General features: G+C 39.3%; 1 pseudogene; it reads left to right on the top strand.

The window, feature by feature from the left end:
• Positions 1–201: 201 nt before the first annotated feature.
• LOC116685225 (cystine/glutamate transporter-like) lies at positions 202–10,107 on the top strand (annotated as a pseudogene).
• Positions 10,108–18,849: the final 8,742 nt, after the last annotated feature.

The following is an 18,849-nucleotide window of genomic DNA, read 5'->3' on the forward strand; positions in this document are numbered from 1 at the left end:
TTGTAAGGCTTGACAGAAACAGAGAGGGGAGGGGGAGGGACTACAGAAAAGCAGACACACGATGAGACAGCAATACAGACCAGAGTGACTATGGAAGTTTGGAGTCAGAGGGGTTTGGAGCACGCCTCCAGGGTGTACAGTGAGAGATTAGTGAGCAGAGCATGAATGACAATGAGAGAGAGAGAGAGAGAGAGAGAGAGAGAGAGAGAGAGAGAGAGTTTTGTAACTTTGCCTGCACAAGTTACACAGGCTAAGTGGGTCCAGGCTAGAACAGATCCCAGGTGAAACACACTGAGTCCCTTCCAAAAGAGAGAGAGAGAGAGAGAGAGAGAGAGAGAGAGAGAGAGAGAGAGAGAGAGATAAAGAGTGCTTGGGGCTGAGTGTGTTAGCCAGTGTTTAAAAAATGACCAAAAGGTCTGCATCTATTGAGAATGGTGGAAAAGTCGCAACAAGTGGACACAAAGTTTCCCAAAATGGGACTCTGCAAGACGGGGATGACAAGAAGGTGGGACTGGGCAAGAAGGTGACGCTCCTCCGAGGGATCTCCATTATCATCGGCACCATCATCGAGCCGGGATCTTCATCTCTCCAAAGGTATCCTGAAGCACTCGGGCAGTGTAGGAATGTCTCTGATAGTGTGGATCGCCTGCGGGGTGCTGTCACTCTTCGGTGAGTTAGTTCACAGGAGGACCTGGAGATGAAAAAGTTGTCTTTTCTAGATTTTGAGAGTTGCTACATTAGATGGAGAGGCGCTGGTGGATAAAATGTTTACTGGCTGTACACAGACTAACCCTCCTGTTGCCAAAAAAATTGTATATCAGAAATTTTGGTATTCTTGCAACCAAATTGTCTAAAAAAAAAAAAAGCAGAATAAGTGGTCAGTTTGCTACTTTCATTGAATTTGGGGGTTTCACTAGGTTTTATAGCATTTAATACAAAAATGGATAAAAGAACATTGACGAAAGAGAATGGTAAAAAAAAAAAACGCAGGACAAATCAATCATAACATCAGAAAAAAGGAGATAAAACACGGGAAAAAAACTGTACAAGTGTCAAAAAAAAGACAACCAAAACTTTATTGACAGTAAGACACAAGAGTTAAATAACTCCTGAGAACAAATGAAGAAAATGATAAACAGAAGTCCATAAGTATAGCAATGTATGTGACACATCAAATGTCTTCTTCCAAGGAAGTGTGCTTTCCAAATTTTGTTCATAAAGATAAATGTCAGGTAAAAAGGGAAACTACCCAGACAACTTACTTTTATTTTATTCCTTACTAAAAAACATTGGCATAAGCTTCATGTGCTGTTTATGAACCAAAGTACTAAAAAACTAAGTTAAGCAGAGGTTAAGCATGTTTTTTATGTACAATTTATGAGCAAAAACAACTCTTTTATAACTAAAAACCAAGTTTTTGTCAGCTCACTTTATGTTGCTTCTTTATCGTTATAAAAACCAATCATGGTTTAAACATGGTTTTTAGATGCACAATAACATACAGTATATTAAATACAATCAATAGGTTTTTATATTCATCTTTAGTGCAAAAAGTGTTGGGCAAGTTACTCAGGAAGTGTAGTGTTACTCTTTACTTATTACTCCTTAAAAAAATCACATTAGTACTTCACTTAATACTTAGAAGCAAAAGTAATTAGTTACATTACTCATCATGTTACTATAATGTTAACAGTTTACATTTTGAGGCCCCCCCCAAAAAAACAACAACACACAAACACAACAAACTGCTCCTTTAGAAGTCATTCTACTTAATTGGAAGGAAACCCCTCTGCCTTCAGGCTGTAACTGTACGTTGAAGACTATCACACCACTCTCCATGGAAATACACATTTTAGCATTGTAAAATGCACTTCATTCAAAGTCAATAGAACCAAATAAAATCATGAAAAGCCGTTTTAGGAAGTCTTTCCACTTTCCAAATTCAACTCTAGTTTTGGTTGAAATAAACACACAGTTTACAGATTTACGGTACATCGGAACATGCAAATATGATTTTTTAAAGAAGTCTGGTGCATTTAGCTCAAGCGACCTCCGAGCTGTTTCTATTCAATTTCAATTCAATTTTATTACAGTATCAATTCATAACAAGAGTTATCTCAAGACACTTTACAGATAGAGTAGGTCTAGACCACACTCCAGAATTACAAGGACCCAACAGTTCTAGTAGTTTCCTCCAGAGCAAGCAACAGTGCGACAGGGCGAGGAAAAACTTCCTTTTAGGCAGAAACCTCGGACAGACCCAGGCTCTTGGTAGGCGGTGTCTGACGGGCCGGTTGGGGTCTGGTTCTGGTTACCAAGGTCTTAAAAAGGCCGTCTCTGTAGTGATCCTTTCCTTATTGTTGTCAGCCACTTAAAAAAGTCAGCAGTGTCTAGATATGAGACATGACACATTTATCAACAGTTAACTGAAACCCCAGTCTTTCCCCAACCCTAAAGCAAGTCTCTTTCAGTCAAATTCAAAAATATTTATGTATTTTTTTTCAGTACAAATTTAAAGAAATTTTGAATGAATCCCAGAATCTCTTTTGTTTATATCACAGTTATGTGACCCAGATACTGTAACAACAGCCTATGATGTCAACTTTTTCTCTTTATTATCATACAACATTGATTTTTTTCTTTTTCTGGAATGAACATTAAATTGAGAAAATCAACAACAGTTACACCCCTTAGGACCTTAGCTAAGGTGGCAATTAAATGCGGTTAAATAAAGACACGGTGATTACTTAAAAAATATTGCAAATGATGTAATATTTGTTACAGGCCTATGTAGTACAATATTACAGCCGTTTCCAGAGACAGACTTGAAAGATCAGTGCTGCAGGGGCGGTGCTGAAGTAATGCCGTGCACATCTGTGTATTCCAGCATATATTGTTGCAGTATCCTTAAATCCTTCAGATTTCGTGCAGTAATGAAACGTCCAAGCACTTTATCCTCTAATACCCTACCTTAACCACTTTCCTGCCTCCCTTAATTCGTATTTCCTTACTTGTAATTAAAACTTTTCTATGTCAATCTGTTTTTTCTCAAGTTATGGGTTGAGACCCTAAAAGGCTCCTACAGTCTGGCGGATCCAGGGCCCAGGGAGGGACTGTGCATCTCTGTAGATGTGGCTGAGACAGTTTGACAGCCCTGGGGACCGTTTTGTGCCTGCCTTCTGGTTTCAGAGACAGAGCTAATCTGTCCCCTCTGTCACTGCAGGAGCCCTGTCCTACGCCGAGCTGGGGACTTGTATTAAGAAGTCTGGGGGCATTACACGTACATACTGAAGCCTTCGGACCTCAGATGGCTTTCGTAAGGCTATGGGCTGATCTCATTGCTATAAGAGTAATGTCTACCTCCAGCTTACCTCAACTTTACTGAACCTACAGTCACCTTAAAACTGCATGAAAGGTATAGTAAGTGATGTGATCAAATGAACTTTTTTGTCAAATTCAGCTAATATTTCCTCCATATTTCCTTCCACACAGCTCTCTATTTTATGTGTGCACTGCAAAAGAAAAGCTGGTGTTCCTACACAAGCCACAAACACGTTGAACATTAAATTGAGAAAACCATCAACAGTTACACCCCTTAGGACCTTTGAAATGCCTATTCTGGTTTGTTCTTGTGTTCCACCTGGCTGAATGTGTACATGAACACGCAGATAGATTTTTGTATTTGTAGTCCCGAACTACATAGCCTACTACAAACATCTAACCGCAGTCTTGCTACCACAAGCTAATTTTAGCTAACATTAGCTAACATTAGCTAGCATGTCAAACGGGAATAGTAAATCAGAACATTGGAGAATGTAAAGTTACATGTCAACTAAGCAGGTGATACAACTATAAAATAGCAAGGTGACCAGTAAAACCACAGCAGACTGGCTAATTAAAAAAAAAAACTCTATTTAAGATGCTTCAGGTTGGAGGTAGAGTCATTTGGACGCTGAAAGGAGGTTGGTTGCTGGCAAGCAGAGATTGCAATGCACAGTTATATTCCCTTCTCCCTGTTATTTCTTTAATGTGAATTACATTCCTGCCCTGTATCTATCAGTGATCATGCAAAAAGCTATTTATTTGTTTTCATATTGAGGTTTCTGGGAAATACATTGACAAGTATCATCATGTAATCCGTTGATTTCAACAAAGTATCTGTAATTCTAAATACCACTGTAACGAATACAGTTACTCATAATTTATATTCTGAATATGTAATGCCGGTACATGTATTCCGTAACTCCCCAACACTAACTACCTCTGGTTGTAGTAATACTCCACCAACAATCTATTATTGAGTCTTGAACACTCTCTGCCTTTAAGGAAGCTCTGAAGGTTTGTAGCTATATGAAGAACAGCAACTGTTCTCAGTTTGGATTTGCAGAAGTAACAATGGATTCTAAAGGAAACCCAAAGCCATTGATTAGATACGTAGAAACTTCTCAGCATAATTGATTTCTGACAGCGTTTCAGACACAGTTGAATTCTACTTTTGTGTCACACTCTTATTTTTACCTCCTCATAGTCTCGCATTGCCAGACCTTCCTCCACAGAGTTCCAAAGGAAGGTCTGGCTTGTCCACACAGCATTCCGGGACAGGAGAAAAACGTGCTCTGGTTAATTGGCATTTCTTTAAACCAATCACATTCAAGAACCTTGTTTTGGTGTATGTTGTGTACATTCAAATGTAGGTTTAGTCCTGCAGCAGAAAACTCCGATTGGACAGATAGTCTAGCTAGTTGTCTGGATTTACCCTGCAGAGATCTGAGGAGCAGGTAACCATAGTCCTCAGAAATCCACCGGTTGTTAGAACGCCAACACAAAGAAAGAGGAAGGTAACGGACACCGAAAATGAGGGACGTCCAGTGTAACTTCCGGCGACAGCGGACCAATCCCAGAAATGTCTAGTTGTCGATGTAGACTAGCCTTCTCGTAGCTCTGAAGCCCTGCTGTTAAAAGTTCAACAACGGAGAAGTGGATTATGATGCAAGAGTTATTTGTCATTTCAAAACATTTTGACATGTTCTTTTGCCAATCTTCTGGTTTTCCATTGGAAACCATTGGAAACGCTGTAAATCCAAGCTGACAGCTGCCAATCTCCATGAAGCTAAAACTTTTCAGAGCCACCTTCCAAGCCTAGAGTTTCAGTCCAATCCAAGCAATTTTCACATAATGAACTAAAAGATTATTTTGTTTCTGTCGACTTTGAATGATGTGTGTTTAACCCTTGTGTTGTCTCCCGTCAAAATTGAAAGTCAACACTTTTGTTGATGCTTTTCAATCAGTGTTTTTAACTTTTTCTTACGTTTTAGTCCCTTTTTTCAACACTTTTTTCAACGTTTGTCACTTTTTTTGATGTTTAACACTACGTAACAATAACTTATTAACTAGCTTTACAGTTATTTTAGAATTTATGTCAATAAACCTCATTTAGGAAATTATACCTGATGTTTGAGTTAGAAAAACAGAAATTAGGAATTATTTAGGCTAAAATCACAGGAATGGATGTTGATGGATAATCACAGACTGGAATATGTCAACTTTACTCAATACTATTTCAAAAACACTTACATTTTTCTCTCCAAATGCTATAAAATTGAATGAAACCCAAAATTAATGAAAGTAGAGATTTGTACTTGCCAAAGAGCACTGTGTGGAATCAATCATGTTGTTTTGGGAATTAAAAATACCACTGATATAGGAAGACGGGTCAATTTGACCCGAGGACAACATGAGGGTTAGGGATGATGAAATTATTTTTGTTTAAATAGAGTCTGGTGGGTTTGGTGATGGCGATTTGGGGCTGTTTCATTATATACAAAGATCTTCAACAAAAGGTCTATCTTTGCAGGGATGCTTTCCATAATGTTGTCAGACACTCAGAATAACAATTATTTGTCAGTGGCAAACAAGCATTATTGTGGACATAAATTGAAGGTGAGCACCTTCCCATTAACGTCGCATCGCAGCTTGTTTCCCAGCTGCCAAATGCAGCCATCTTGTTTAATAATGGACAATTCTTTTGGACAAACGGACCAAAACAAAAGGAAATCAGGGTCCAAGTGTAAAAGAACAAAGTGACCCCTTAATGATAGGCAATTATTTGTTCCCCAAGCACATGATCTGTGTTTGAGGATTGTATTTAGACTGGGTTGTGTGACAGAGTCGTCAGCACCAGTCCTATCTGTCTGTGACCTCGTAAAGTGAGACTGAGTTTAGTTTAGGTGAGAAACTGCTCCGTATGAAGCTGTGTATGTACACAGCCAGGCGAATAGTATACAGTCTCGTGGCTATCCTGAGCTGGCCAATTTTAAGCTGGCCTCGGGCGAGCGGGACTCAATGGAAACCATGGGAAATGAACCGAGACAGAAGGAGAGAATTAAAACAACAGGGGGAACAAAGAGATTTCCCCGGCTTCAGCAGCTCAGCGGTTGTTGTGGGAAATGAAGAGGGAAAACAGTGATGAGCCATAGGATGGACGTGTGGGACTAGCAACCTTATTTGATCCTTTTTGAAGCCAAGCCTATGTGGTCAGATCAGTATCATAGTGAAGGAATGAATGCACACAGTACGGTTCACAATTCATTTTGGGGTTTATATATAAATGACTTTCTACACAAAATAGCTTTCAATGCATGTAAAAATATGTATTGTCGTACACAAATATAAAAAACAATTATACAAATGAATGCACACAATGTAAACCAATGTCCAAAAATATATGGATGTATTTAATAGTATTTGCTATTTTTCGTCCAAAGCATTTTTGGGTGGTTTTACATTTAATTTTATAGAAATGCTCAAATTACAAATGTATTTTTTTAAAGGAAATTATCTGTAGCCAACACAAGATACACACACACACACACACACACACCACACACACACACACACACACACACACACACACCCACACACACACACACACACACACACACACACACACACACGTTAGGCTGTGGTTGGTAGTGGCCAGGTTGACACTTGGTTCAACAAATGTTCCCTGAACATTTAGCAACATTTTCTTGTACTAATATATTATCTTTATTATGCCAGCCAGTTTAATATGAATTGATTTCTGTATTGTGTCGTTACAGTTTTTTTTTCCATTGCTAAACGACAGTGGTCACAAACTGAAGCCAAATGTGCAAAACTCTAACTCCAGTCTGCATTACCAACGGTCACCTGAGCTAAACAGTTCACATCAGATGCAAAACTCATTCCAAGCAACACAACTCTTCACACACGTCTCAAAACAGGCTCAGTGCAGCCAAACACTGTGCACAATCCTCACTGAGATAACACACACTGGCGCTCAGAGCACACTGACAGTCACAAAATAGCATCAAACACCAATACACATTTTAGAAACTTTGAGTGACTTCACACAATCAATATTTTCTTCAAAGAAAGAGGAATTATTTCACTTTCAGTTAGTTTATAAGGAAACAAGAGGGAATACAATCAGCAGATTTGCATATTATATATATATATATATATGTATATATATACATAGTATTGTTTTGTCTGTAGTAATTGATGTATTACTGAGGAAAAAAAGTCACATTGGATGTCTTCTCTTGCCATGCCTGCATCCTCTCTAAATACAAATGTATGTGGTGTTTCCATTGCTTCCACCACCAAGTGCACAGTTTTACAGGGTTTTTTTTCAGATTTTGTGTAGTTGTGTTTGTAACCTCAGACATCTTACCTGAACATATTGGTATCTTTGCTCTTTTACCTGCTCACTGTTTCTCTCAAACGGTACAGTGTGTATAGATTCTTTCTTACTTGGTTTTCAGAGTCGTTTTGAGCTTTCCTTTGTATAAGCACTGTATGTGTTCACTACAAATCTAAACATACACCTGTTTAGTGTTTCAGCTGAAACTGCAATCAGCAAAGTTTTAAATTCATCAGGCTGAAATCCATTCTGTTTTGTGTGGATACCAGTTTTGACAGCAGTGTGTTAGAATTTGAACAAAGAGCTGTTACTGTAATCCCCAGTGTTGTGCAGGTCATGGTTAAAGCCATGGGATAAGTGTGTAGAGTTCTAAAAACTGTGTTTTTTTGTGTGATTTTGGTCCACATGAACTGCTGCTTTGCAGACTGTAGTTAGTTTCGTACATGTGTCAACAGTTGTGCCCACTGTCGCTTAGCAATTGACAAAAACACATAAACAGTAAATATAAGATTTTCACAATGTACTGGATATACAACGTGTATTGTACAAATTAAAATATTTAAATGCAGAATGAAATGTTTAATTTAAAAGAGTGCATTTACACTGTATATTGTATATTTATGCTTGTGTGTGTTTGTGTGTGTGTTGTGTGTGTGTGTGTCCTCCAGGCCTGCAGCATTGGCAGTCATCTCTCTGGCCTTTGGTCAGTATATCCTGGAGCCTCTGTTCATGCCCTGTAGTGTCCCCCCATTGCTGTCAAACTGGCCACCGCCATCAGCATAAGTACGTATGCCACATTAATACACCTTTACATTAATACATCATTGTGACCATATGATGTACTAACAATGATATTATGATTTTGACCGGTTGTAACTGGTCTGTAAATGACAGGAAATGTGCATTGAAAATGAGGAAGGCGTTGGTGAAAAGAAGTATTTGTTGTCATTTCCTTCATCAAAAGTGGCAAAACTACAATATATAATATACTCCATCACAATTCAAGTCTTGCATTCATGATTTTTATTATTTTTCATTATTAATCCTTTATTTAACCAGGAAGTCCCATTGAGATTCAGAATCTCTTTTACAAGAGAGACCTGGCCAAGGTAGCAGCCAATCACAACACATACATAAACACCAGGTTACATTTTCAAGGTAACAAAGTACAAAATGTTAAAAAACACAATTAAACTCTCAAGAAAAACAGAACATGTCTCCATCACAACCTTCCTTACAATAGTTTTAAATTCATTAATGGACATAAGGGTTTCTAACTTTAGTACTTTCTGTAGATTATTCCACCCCCAAGGTGCTGAATAATAGAAAGCATTTCTTCCTAATTCGATGATCATACTAAAGTAGAACTCCAGTTCTGGCAAAGCATGAGCAGCAGCCAGCAACAGTTTTCTCATTGCTCATTCTCATTGTTTTATTGTTCAGCTATTTCTATCGGGATGAATCAAGTTTAAGCTTATCTTAAAGGACACAATAACAAAGTCTAAAAAAATAGTATAAGTACTTGCAAAAATCACTTGGTAAATTATAGACAGTATAATGTATAATGTGACGCCGCTGCGCGGCCTACAACTGAACAACCTGTCTGAAAGTCTTCTGGTAGCTGTGCCAAGAGAAATCTCAATCATTCCCAATCAGCAGAGACGGAGAGGTAGGTATATGTAAGGAGGTAACATAGGCACAGGCTAATTATTGCTAACTGAAATGCTAGTTAACATTAGTAATTAAACCTAAACAGCTGATGTAAGTCAAAACTGTCTGCGAGATATCCTGTACTGTTGGGTATTTCCTTTACCATGTGACAGAAAGTCGCGTGGTTATGACACAATCGTTAGCCTATTTTCATAAAAGCGTCTGCTACGGAGGCATAACGTGAGCTACAAGGTAACGGAGCCTTTTATACATTGTCGTGTTCCTTTAGAAATAAACAACGGACAAAAAGTCTTTGAACGCTTCAGATGTAAAGTTATTCGCTGTCAAAGTGACGTCAAAATGAATGGCAGTCACTGGGATGCTAACGGCAGGTGAGTGCTTCGTAGCATCAAAATGGCGCCATAGGAGCTACGCTTTGTAGAGGCTGGCTTACCCCAAGAAATTCAGCAATAAAAACCTAATTCCTGTGTCTCTTTTTCTTTGTCCCTGTAGCCTCTGTTATGTACCTGAACAGTATGAGCGTAACATGGACGGCTCGGATTCAAATCTTCCTCACCTTCAGCAAGCTGCTGGCCATCGGCATCATCATAGTTCCTGGAATGTACCAGCTCTTTAAGGTAAGACACCTTCATCTTCCCATCACCATCATCACTAGGGCTGGGTCTCAAACAAAGACACTGTTACGGGACATTCACACCAAAAAAAGTGATCCGGCATTTTGTCGCAGGGTGTGTGACGTGTTATGTTCCTAAACCCCCCCAACAGAGCACAAGTAGACTTTATGTTTCACAATTACTGTTTTCTGTCAGACCGTGCGTTTATAGATGTTGACTTAGCCGACTGCACTTGAAGGCAGCTTTATCTCACAGGAGGGAAAGAGAAAGAAAAGAGATGCGATGTTTCAGGGAAACGTTCAGCGATTACACAAACTCCCGGGCAGTTCAGAGCTTGTGTTTAGTTTTTTACCCTCACAGTGCAAGATGTACTAACGCTTTTGCACCCACTTAAGGAATATTTGTTTCGCAATGTGTGCGTAAAAGCATGGAAGGTTTGTACAAACAGGCAGCAGTGAGGTAAAAGGGCAGCCTGCCTGTCGCGGGAGCTGACAATGGAAATTGTTCTTTTCCGTGTCATGCATATGCAGTCACGGGAGGGTGAAGGGGATAGTGGGAGTTTCCCATGAAGAGATGGTAAGGAAGCGTAAAGTGTGCCTAATTATGTATTCTGTGGTATGCGCTAAAACCTCCTGTGACAGCGCGCCTCTGATTTGTGGAGAAAATTCTCTGCCTCTTAAAAGCAGGTGTTTCCTCACCTATGCTTTGGGTGAAATGGCTGAAAGAATTTTTGCCCCAAGGATCACACTTTTTCACTTTTTATCATTAGGCGTTACAGATTAAGCTGCCATGCAATATTACACTTACTGGAAGAAATCAAAGATGACAACGAATGTACGACTCAGCGTTTACATCCCATTCAAGCAGTTGCTAAACTCCTCGCTACATTGCATAAAACATGCAACATTGGCAATGGGATCCTTTCAAATGATAGCATCAGCAGTGGGAATATCGCAGTCCGCACTCAAACACCGTATCATAGAAAGTACTTAACGCTTTGCTACAGCGCACATACATCCCCCACCACTAATGCGGAAACAACACATATAAAGCAGGTTCTCTTTGACATCGCCCATTCAATTGCGCTTTTACATGTGCGCAATTTATGGTATAATGGACGGAGAAAAGCGCTGATCACCCGATGAACTGGAGGTTTGATAAATACAACGTAAGCTGATGTATCACAGCGTGCGCTCGGCCATGGTGCTGATAACGCTACATTTGCAAATGTACATACAGTACATCTGGCCCTTAGTATTTTAAAACTTTCTTGTGGCAGCAATAGAGGCAGTGATGTTTCCTGTTCCCTGTACGGGACTCTCACACCACCTGAAACCATAGCTCAAATCACACCTACATTTCTGATCTCCAGTTACATGATCGGCCTCTGCAGGGTGACGTGGGGTTGCGTTTCTCCAAAACTTGAGTCGTTTTTTTGCATGTCCCCCCTTAAAAACGAATGGAAAGATCTGTATCATAGAGGTTCTCAGAGTCAATAAAATTATCTTTAAATTATAGTTACATTTGTAAGTTTCTTTCAAAAATGAAAAAGTCTTAACATGAGTTTTATATCTTATTACCAAATACAAATCCCCACTGATGATAGACTTGCTGGCATATAGGTAAAGGAATCATGAATGACATCCACAGATACAGGTATTTCTAAGGACTTACTGGATTCATCATTAAAATTGTAAATTATAATAATTTTATAATTGTAATTATAAATCATGCATTTATTGCACAACATCAACAGTTAGTAGGCTATTTTAATAGCTTAGTGTTCTATGCAAAAAAAGTATACGTAAAGGTTTTAGACCAGGCTTAGCGCTGCCCTAGACGGTAGTGATTGGTTTGAAGAAATGCCAAGAACCCAAAGCACGTTTTTCAGCCCGAAATTCTGTGTGGACTAGCCAGACCCTCCTCCGCAGTGCTGTGGAGGAAGGTCTAGCAAAGCGAGACTAAGGGGAGTTGGCCTAAAAAATGTTGAAGACCCCTAGTGTAAGGAACCAGGATTGAATTCCAGGTGTAAGCCCTGTAACCACATCTCCATCAATCAAACAGCCTCTTTTACCATAAGAGTCTGTAGGACATTTAGTGATTCACCCTATGCTGATGTTCAGGAACATTCTCAGCTGTAACAATTAAAATGGCTTTCTTTGTCTCACACAACCACATGCCCTGTTAATAAAAACTTGAAGCCCTGCAGGCCGTGATGCACAGCTGCTCACAGCAAGCAACCACTCAGGCATTTCCCTATGTGCTTACAGCTGGTTAGGGTTAAAGAGACACTCTTAACCTAACTGTGAAAGCATTACTACAATAGTGGTGAAACTTTGACTCAGCTATAAACTCCACTGGAATTGTTTTTTCATATGAATGTTACTAAATATGACCTCTAAATTATCATTCACATTTCTTGAACTGCAGACCTGCTGAAGCCATTAACACTCTTAGATCCTGATGATTAAAGCTAGCCATCCTCCGACCCTGCCTTGTAGAAAGCCTAGTAGGGCAAATTTCAAATCTTTATCTAAAGTGCAACACGTTCTCACTCCCAAGTCGTGAAACACTAACGCTTGGTCACTGGCTCTCAGCGTCAGATACTGACTCAAAAATCACCGTCTCCCGATACGATATCATCACAATGCAACAAACAATGCAATATTCCCCAAAAGGAAACTTTGTCAACATCTGTTTCATCTAAAAAGAAACATTTCTCTGATTGTTCATATTACTTCAGTTTTATTGCTGCAAAATTGGACAAACTGACCACCACATATATAATATCGCGATACAATGCTGTATTGATTTTTTCCCCCACCCCTAAATTATATATATACACTACCGGTCAAAAGTTTGGGGTCACTTCGAAATTTCCATTGCACTCCATTATGGACAGAATACCAGTTGAGATCAGTTGCATTGTTTTTTTAACCAGGGCAGCAGTTTTCATATTACATTATGTGCTGACATAATTGCAAAAGGGTTCTCCAATGTTTTCTCAGTTAGTTTCTTTTTAAATGATATCAGATTAGTGAACAGAATGGGCCTTTGGAACATTGGATGAATGGTTGCTGATAATGGGCAATGTAGATATTGCATTAAAGATCAGCCCCCCACTCAGATCAGCTGGTATTCTGTCTAACATCGAGTGGAATGGAAATGTGTAAGTGGCCCCATACTTTTGAACGGTAGTGTATATATATATATTTTTTTTATGCTGCGTTCTGAGTTTTGTTCCTCCACTGCCTGGAGAAGGGCCACGCGGGCATAGGGTTGCCGAACATAGACTTTCTAGCACCAGGCTGAGAAGAATTCCTCTATGGGATTTAGAAAAGGTGACCATGGGGCTGGGGACAAAACTACAAATTGTGAATGGGTGGCAAACCAGTTTTGGACCAGAACAGCCTGGTGAAAATTAACATTGTCCAAAATAACCACAAATCTAGCAGGCTTCTGATCTGGATCAGGGACAACCATTGTGTAAATTGTATCCAGAAAGTGAGCATATGGCTGGTGTTGTTGTGGCATTGTGAAGGAGGAGCCGGTTTTGAGTGATGGGAGCACACACAGTTATAGTACCCCCCCGCTGTCCAGGGACATTGGTAATTGCTCTCTGTCCAATTACATTTGTTCTGCGGCGCCGGGATTTGGTGAGGTTGAAGCAAACCACATAAATAAATTCATGGCGAATTACATCTCCAGCACTCTCTGTAACAGACAAAGGGTATACACATCACTAAATAGGGTATGTGGCTGAAGTACTAGAAGTAGTGTTCTATATATACCTTTACAAAGTACTCTGTCAGAGTTTGAGAGTTGTAAAGTTATTTCATCGTCACGTAGTGCCGTTGGAGGATGTGTTTGTATGGCCAACAGGCTTACAGCATTGATGTTGTTAAATCTGGTGTCGTTATTCAACATATGCTCACTTATTTCTCAAATCCTAACTGCATTGTTGCCAGAACCAAATTTATTATTGCAGTCTCTTGTACATCTGTCAACATGGTCCTGGTCCTCCATGATGTCTCTGTCCTTCCACTCTAAAGACAATCCAAACACAGTATGTGTTTAGCATAGGAACTGTTTACAAAAAATGTGGTACAGCATGATAACTAACCTATTCACGCAATGCAGTGCAGGGAATAGATGCCGTGGATGGAACTGTTTATGCAATGCTATACAGTCAAACATATTTTACAGTAAATAACTGTAATGCTGGAATAGTCGTTAGATAGTTGCACACCTGTTCTCATTTCTGAAGTTTGAATTATGGACGTTACTGTAAATGGACTCTCAGTCCAGCCACTCTCATGGCCAAACCGTGGTTGATCACATGTCCTCGTTGTCATCCCCCTTCCTCTCCCTCCTACTCCTCTTGTTCTCTGTCCATTTTTTGGCATCCATTGTAAAAAAACAGGTAATCTGACCTTTGACCTATTTATAGGCCTATGATTAAGCAGTGATTGGTTAATGATGGGTTAAGCAATTAGTGTTTGCGTATGTGAAGAGTGGATGTGCGACCTGGTAATAAGTGCAGCAATTTGATTGGTTGTGTTTGAAAAAGGAAAGCAAGTCACTTCCTGTTAGATCTTTGTAGTTTAAGTAGAGAATTTGTGTAGTGTTTTGAAAAAAAAGTGTTTCATGCAATTGAAAACTGAGTCGAAAGCTGAGAAATAGGTCATGGTTTGGGAGATTTGGTGTGGGGTTTTTGAACTTTGAGTGAGAGGTTTCAAAAATCGTTCGACATAAATCAATTTGCGTTTGTCCAAATTAGCACAATCTAATCTTGCCCAGGATCCCCTTAATATCTGATAAATCTAAATCTGATTATATCTATAGTCAACTCTGCAGACAGGCATCTTACAAAACAATGAATGGCTCCTAACAATACAGCAGAACAACATGATTGTCCAATTAGATTGTTTAATGTGTTTGTTGTAAGCAGTTTTTGTTAAATATAAATGTGAGCTCCTGTAGAAAACAGAACACTTTCTGTGTACCTGTGTGTGCAGAATAATCTATTTATCTAAGCTAATAGGCTCCATTCATCTGTTTTATTCTTAAAATTACTTTTTTGATTATGGTTATCATTATGGTATGGCTATGTCTTGTGTAAGAACTATTTTTCCAATTCCATTGCGCGCAATGCATATTATTTTGGAGCAATTATGGTGCTTCAAAATTTCAGCAAGTAAAAGTGTGTGTGTGTGTATTTGCAGGTGAAACCAAGAACTTTGAGAATGCCTTTGATCTGAGTAAGGTACAGCTGTCTGGTATGCCACTGGCCTACTCTGGGATGTATGCATACGCTGGGTGGTAGGTATGGTCCTACAGACACACACACACACACACACACACACTCTAAAATACAATATTTTCAATACCATTAGCTTAAGTTAAACATCCCTAAAAACACATTCTTAAAGGAGAATTAAGGTCAATTTCAACACGTAGCTCTGTTGTTTGTAAATGTGGAGGTGCTGTCAGTAGCGAGACAAATGAAACCAATCCGTTCTGCCTACACCGAGTTCCTCCTGCTAGAGTTAGCACCCATCAGGCTTAACGGGGCAAGTTTTAATATGTGTTTAGCCTCTAACATCTCGAAATGTCATTACCACTGCCTAGCGATGTGAAGTGATTCCTTCCAAGAACACAGTGAATTTGACTGCCAGATGTGAAAGAAATGTATAAAAGTTGTGTTAATTCAGCTAGTGCACATACTTCTTTATTTCCTGTGTTCTGGTGAAGTTCACACTAGTCGAAATGCGCCTGTCTGTCACATCTACTCTAGTCAAATTTGCTATCTTCACTCTGAAGTAATAATTGCACATGGGGAGGCAATTGCAATGCCATTTGCATGTTTAGAGGCTAAAAACACATTTAAAACTTGCCCTGTTTAAGCCTGTTGGGTGCTACTCTAGCAGGAGGATAACATGGTGTAGGCAAACCGATTGGTTTCATTTACATTTACTACTGACAGCCCTCCACATTTACAAACAACAGACCTACGTGTTGAAATTTACCTAAATTCTCCTTTAAATGGTCTTAAGTGGTCAGATTGTCGCACATAATTTTGTGTAATTTACTTCAGTTCTGTATGCATTGCACATGAATGACCACTCAGTGGTCATCAACCAATCAATTTGTCAATCATAACCATTTTTCCCCCTTTTTCAGGTTCTATTTGAACTTTGTGATAGAGGAGGTGGATAACCCTGAGCGTAAGTTTAACCCATGTGTTGGCTGTACCCCACTAGTCTGTCTGCATTTGCTGAATTCAAAACCTAAAGGAAAATATCGTTATCAGTATTGCACAAAGGTAAATTATGCCATATCACTGGGAAATATACTAAGCTTATAGCAGCTATAATCAATTATTTTTTTATATCAACAATGGGCTGCATGACTACCTAAACCAACAGAACCTGCTCTGTATTTCCCCTTAGTTCTACGAATCATTTTGGCGTTGTTTAGCTCATTGTTTTGGTTTTACGGCCTGTAATTTCACTGTGTTGTTCACTCTCATGGCTCTCATTCCACCAGCATTAGGCTAAACCAGGGGTTAGCAACCTAGAAAATATGAAGTTCTATTTTAAAATGATCATGTTAATCAGTGTGCCGTGTCAGCATTGACGCTGGATTCTCTACCGAGCCCATTCATGTCATTTTTTCCCCCTTTGCGCCGCATTCTGTTAGTAGGCAACGAGTACTAGCTAATCAGAGGCAAAGAAGGGCGGGTTTTTGTGGAATGCGGATGAGGAAAAAGTCAATGAAACTACTGTAAATAATTGTTCTCCTTCCATTGACTATGAAAGAAGCCATTAGCCATTCTGTCAATGTCTCTGCCATCAGGAATGTGCCATTAGCCATCTGCATCTCCATGGCGATTGTGACTTGCTGCTATGTGCTGACCAATGTGGCGTACTACACTGTGATGTCAGCAGAGGCGCTCCTGGCCTCGGAGGCAGTCGCTGTGTGTGGTAGGGTTGCTAAAACTTTTCCACCAGAAAGAAAAAGCCCTACAAAATATTGCACAAATGAAAATATAGTTCTTGAGTTGAGTTCTTCACATTTGGAGCCGGCCTTGGCTCTCCTGCAGTGGTGTGTGCTACTTAACCCTCAGGTTGTCCTCGGGTCAAATGGCCCCTTTCCTACATCAATGATCTTTTCACTACCCACTTGTAATTACCCAAAACAACATGATTGATTCCACACAACGCTCTAGGCACGTACAAATCTCTACTTTCATTAATTTGGGGGTGTCTTATTCATTTTATAGCATTTGAAAAATAAATTTGTTTTGCAATATTATTGAGTAAAAGTTATTCATAGTCATAGTCTGTGAGATATCCGGTCTGCGATTATCCATCACATCCATCCTTTAATCTTAGTCTAAATAATTCCTAATTCTGCTTTGCTAACTCAAACATCAGGTATAATTTACTATAAATGAGGTGTATTGACCATAAATTCCAAAAATAACGGGGAGACTCAAGTTAATAAGTTGGTGTTACGTAGTATTGAAAACGGCAAAAAAGTGACAAACGTTGGAAAAGAAAGCGTCAAAAGTGTTGAAAAAAGGGACAAAAGCGTAAGACAACATCAATAAAAAGCATCAACAAAATGTTGATTTTCAATTTTGACGAGAAGACAACACGAGAGTTAAAAGCATTTAGTTGAGGTGTGCCACCTCTCTGTTGTAAGCGCTGTTTACTCCTACCGTGCCCCTCGGTTGCCTTCCTGCACTTAACATGTAATTATTAGCGAAGTGTCTCCGACAGCTCGTCTTACCAGCAGCTGTTAATGTGATTGTTGTAGCCCAGCCCTGTAATGCTAATCACATCACGGACATCCCCCTATAACACAGCCACCCTCGCTTATTACACCGAGGACTGTTAGCGGTGCTACAGTAAGCCTTTAGCTGGGAAGTCTCCTTCATTAAGAGATCTCTGATCTTTTCTAATGCATTTACTTTTATTGCCCTGTGTACGATGAGTGAGAGGAGAGCCTTAAGAAAGGTGTTAAGAGCATTTCTCTGTTTTAAGAAGGCTGTGATGTGATAAAACAAGTGAGACCACTCTTCCTTCCTCACAGACAGCCAGCAAAAGTTTACATCTCAAACTTAATTTGTCTAGAAGTTGTCTTCAGGAGTCTGCCTCAAGGCACAATTAGTAATGGTAGACGGCGGCATGTTGCGAAGGGTTATAGGTAGAAAGAGTTTGTGTGAATTTGAGCAAATTACTGAGCCTAAGAATCTTTGACAGCATCAGAAAACAATACTTACTCAAAGCTAAATGGGCCTTCTTATGTAATATTATCATCATGAAAACATAAATGCTACAATATTTACATTTTTAATTGCTTCATAGTAAATATATTCTTTTGTAAGCCATCCAGCGATGGTAGCCATCCAGCAGGAGTTGGGTTGCAACAAGGACGTGATCCTTACCAGCTGTTTTGTTATGTTTTTGTGTCTAAGTGCCTAATGGGAAAAATAGTGTCATTATGGTGAGGATTTCTAAGGATGTTGACCTTCTGTTAAAGAGTAAGATCCTTTTTATTTAAAAATGTAAACCCGCAAAATTGCATTCGCTATAGCCACCAGACTCCACTTAAATAAACAGTTATTTTAGCATTGTAAAATACACTCATTCAGACAGAAACTAAATAAAACTATGAATTAAGAAAGTATTTTGGTTCATATTTGGTCATAACCATCACAACTCAAGTTTGGTTGAAATAAACAGAGTTTATCAATTTACATCTGAACATACTATATTTGGCTCATACACGCTAAAAGTATTGCTTTTTTAAATGGAGTCTGGTGGGCAGAGGATGGAAGAGTAACGGAGTACAAATACTTCGTTACTGTAC

The sequence above is a fragment of the Etheostoma spectabile genome, unplaced genomic scaffold, assembly GCF_008692095.1.
Source record: "Etheostoma spectabile isolate EspeVRDwgs_2016 unplaced genomic scaffold, UIUC_Espe_1.0 scaffold00569670, whole genome shotgun sequence".
Classification (NCBI taxonomy): Eukaryota; Metazoa; Chordata; class Actinopteri; order Perciformes; family Percidae; genus Etheostoma; species Etheostoma spectabile.